Source organism: Oryzias melastigma, linkage group LG2, assembly GCF_002922805.2.
Source record: "Oryzias melastigma strain HK-1 linkage group LG2, ASM292280v2, whole genome shotgun sequence".
NCBI lineage: Eukaryota > Metazoa > Chordata > Actinopteri > Beloniformes > Adrianichthyidae > Oryzias > Oryzias melastigma.
Window position 1 is genome coordinate 17534955 of NC_050513.1, and position 3968 is coordinate 17538922.

Here is a 3968-nt window from a genome sequence, read left to right on the forward strand (position 1 = left end):
TTCTCCACAAACAAACCTCGTCTGGTTTCCCGGCAGTCACAGAGGACACTCACGAGGGCGTGCTAAAGGTCTGACCGTTTCAACCTGCTGTCAAACGCTGACGCTGTGTGTGTGCGTCTGTCACTCAAACTTCCAGCCCGTGATCCGACCTGAGCGTCACGCTGAGGCTGCAGGTACAACGCCGACACTCGGTAAAGGTCAGGGCAGCCGAGGGCTGAACGCGCACACACAGGTCCTCTGAGGCGGCGTGACCTTTCCCTTCCAGGCGCGTTCACTTCAAGCAAAGCCGTTTTTCCCGTGAAGCCCGGCTCCGGCTGATGGACAGACCGAAGCGTCAGGCGTCTTCACAACCTGTCCTGCCCCAAACTCTGATTAGATCGCACCATCGGCAACACTCGCCGTCTAACATGATTTGGTTTTCCACGCTGACGCACTTTGGAGAATTGTTTCCATGGCTGTAATAAAAATAACATTTAATAATCGTGTTACGGAGGACACAAGCAGTCCTGTGTTCTGAGCGCCGGCTCATGTGACGGGAGAACCAACCCCGTCAACTGCAGTGAACCGCCGCGTAAGCGAATCATCTGATCCTTTCTGCAGCTGGAATCCAATAAATGCATCAGTTAACAGCAGGTTGACGCTGCAGGCGCTCCAGACCGCGACTAACCGCCCTCCCCTCGCCGTGCGTCCTACAGACGGAGCCGCTGCTGGGCGTCACAACAACCAGGGGACTGTTTTTACATTTAAAGTCGTGACCCCATAAAGATGAAAGTTCAAATCTAAGTTCTGATGAGGGCCAACAAACATGAAGCTCCTCTAAAGCCGAACCAAATTCTTCCCGACCCTCCAATTGTAGGGGGATTTGAAGGGAAAGGGTGTCCGAAATTGTTTTATTAGGGTAGAGTTAAGGGACTTTGAGTTCGTTTTTGCATGTTTTAGCACGACCTTTTTAAAGTTATAAAACTGATGGTAAAACGTTAGCAACTGTGCGCTAACGTAGCTGACCGGTGACTATTGATGATGTCATCGAGTGGGAGTAACGTCCAAATTCAAAGACACTTTCTGTTTGGAGGGGTAAACGTAGGAGTAGGGAGAAGCCGTAGAGGTAGAATTCAGCATTAGCATCGTGAAGACTACGATCATGTAGACAGAAATGCTGCTGTGACCTAGATGCACGTTTTTTAGAAAATTCGGCAATTGGCTACAACGCTGTGTTTGGAATTGGAAGGTCGCGGTCACATTTTATCATGCCGTTTTAAGCAAAAGTAAAAATGTTATCATTATTAAGAAGGAATATTCTCTAAAGCACACAAAGTCAAGGCCTGGGGGCCGAAATCGGCCCTCTGGGTAATGATATTCGACCCTACAGATCATTTTATGTTATTGTTATTAATGGACCGAAAATATATAAATATATTTTTATGGAGAGTAAAATATTGAAAGTTATTTAAGTTGATTCATTCTTGAAAAATATTTTTCTAAGTAATAATTATGCAAACGTTTTTTTTTAATGGCATTCTGATGTTTTTGGACTATTTTGGCATTAACTAAGATCTTAATAAGGTTATTTTAAAGTTCTGCCAATATTTCAGCTACATGCTAACTATTTTGTCTAATTTAGGCTTTTTTTAAGTTCTTAGGCTATTTGAAGTTTAGCTATTTTTTCAGCTAACTGCTAGGTGTTTTGGCTAACCTACACAGTTTTTAGGCTATTTTGGAGTTCAGCTAATATTTCATCTACATGTTAGCTGTTTAGGCTAATTTGAGAATTTTTTTCAGTTTTTTAGGCTATTTTGAAGTGTGACTATTTTTTTCTCAGCTACATGCTAGGAGTTTTTGCTAACTGACAATTTTCTTTTTTATTTTCATTTTTTTTGTTTTAAGCGAATTTTGCATTTAGCTAATAGTTTTGCTGGCTATTGGCTTCAGCATTTTCAGCTATCAGCTTCAGCGTTTTTAGCTATCAGTTTCACCATTTTCGGCTATGAGTTTCAGCAATCTTAGCTATCAATTTCAGCATCTTCAGAGGCCAAATTCAGCTTAGTATTACTAGCATTATCACAGGTAATGCTATATATCTAGTTTATAATTGTATAAAAATTTAGTTTTAGGTTTTTAAAAATGTAGTTTTAGAGTGTTCAATAAATGTTTATCTTGTTTGGCCCTGGACCTAAGGTGTAGTTTGGATTTTGGCCCATTGTGAGATTGAGTTTGACCCCCTACTCTAAAGGTTACATCGGTTACTAGACACATCTTGAAGTTGTGCTCCAGCAGTCCAGTGTGAATACTGGAACGTGCCCTTAAACGCGCCTCACATGCCCGGTGTGAACGTAACAATAACAAGAGAGTGTGTTGTTTAGGCGACATCTGCAGTATTAGACTTTTTAAATCAGTTTAGTTGTTGTTTCAGTAAAAACTCTAATTATTTAGTCTTCCGGTTGATTTAGAAATGAATGTCGGTTGTTGGTTGTATGTGCGGCGGCCGAAGCTTCATTATTCATCATCCTCCGGCGCTGCAGGAGAGCTTCACCTTGGTGTTTTTTGGGGTGGAGGTAATGCACAATGACAGCCCGACGGGAGGAGACCGGGGCGTGGAGGGGGACTCTCGCCGCATGAAACCAGCCAACGAGACGAGAACCGGATCAATCAATCGGAGGAAACATACGCAAAGTGGAAGGAAGTTTGAACTCCTTGTTCTGCTTCTATTTCTGAGGCCGGATGGATGAGGGTTCAGGACGCCGTCCCGAAAGCAGGTCAGCGGCGCCGTGTCCATATTCTCCATCAGGGAAACTGCTGAGTGCTTGTTCTGAAGGTGCTCTTTAAATATTTCAGATCCTCCTCTGCGCAGCGGCAGCTCTCAGCGGACGGATCGAGGTGCCGAATACAAACGTGAAGCATCTCAGACGGAGACGTGGAGGTGTGAGGCGGCGCCCAAAAACTGGAGTCAATTAAAGTCGGGGCTCTTTTCAGTACTTTTCATGTCTATTCAAGGCTTTTTTATTTGAGTTTCATCAAAAGTTCATTCTATTTTTTATAAAATATCCCATTTAAACTGATAAGTAAGGCTGCCAAAAACGTTGGTTTGTATTCATGCTAAAGAAAGGGCGGAGCTACGGGGGAGGGGACAAAACTAAAGCACCCCTCCCCCATTTTTGAGTCAAGATTAGCATCATTTTTGACTAAGTGTAAGAAATCATAAATACAAAGTTTTGTAGTCACTGGAAGAGTAACAAAAATAATATTAGTAAACAATATAACAACATTTTTGATCCATTTGTTTGTCATGACCTTCCACTCTACTTTCCTCATTTGCCCCTCCCCCACACACACATTAAACGTTCTAGCTCCGCCCCTTTGCTCGATTGAAAACATACTCAGAAAAGCACTTTTTAACTTTAAAAATGTTAAATTTTAGCTTTTAAAACCCGTAAAATAAAAGAAAAAAATTAAACTAAATGTCACAAAGTCAGCTAAAAAGGTGAGTTTGCCGGGAAAAAATCTAAATGTAGAAATATGAAAATTTATAATAATGTCATAATTTGTCTTTTTAAACATTTTTGGTAAAATCCAGAGTTTTCACTCCATAAACCCTGTTTTTATGTGTTTTAGTGCTTTTAAATGATGTATCTGTTGCTGTGTTGTCGTTTATTCCAGGTCGTATTCAAGCAACTTTAGAGTTATTTCATGGCGTTTGTCTGCTGCACTTTTACGAAAGCGACATTTATTTCTAAAAAAAAAAAACAAATGTTGTTTTGTAATGATGCCGGAGGAAAAGGTTTCTATGCCTAAAAAAGAGTGCTTTAGTTGTTCTGAAGTTAAAGAAATGTTACATTTTAACTGTTAAAACCACCTAAAATGCAAGAAAAATATAAAATATTTAACAAAATGTCACAAAGTTGGGAAAAAGGTGGATTTATCAGCAAAAAAAATCTATGAATATGAAAATTTACAAATAATGTCATAATTTG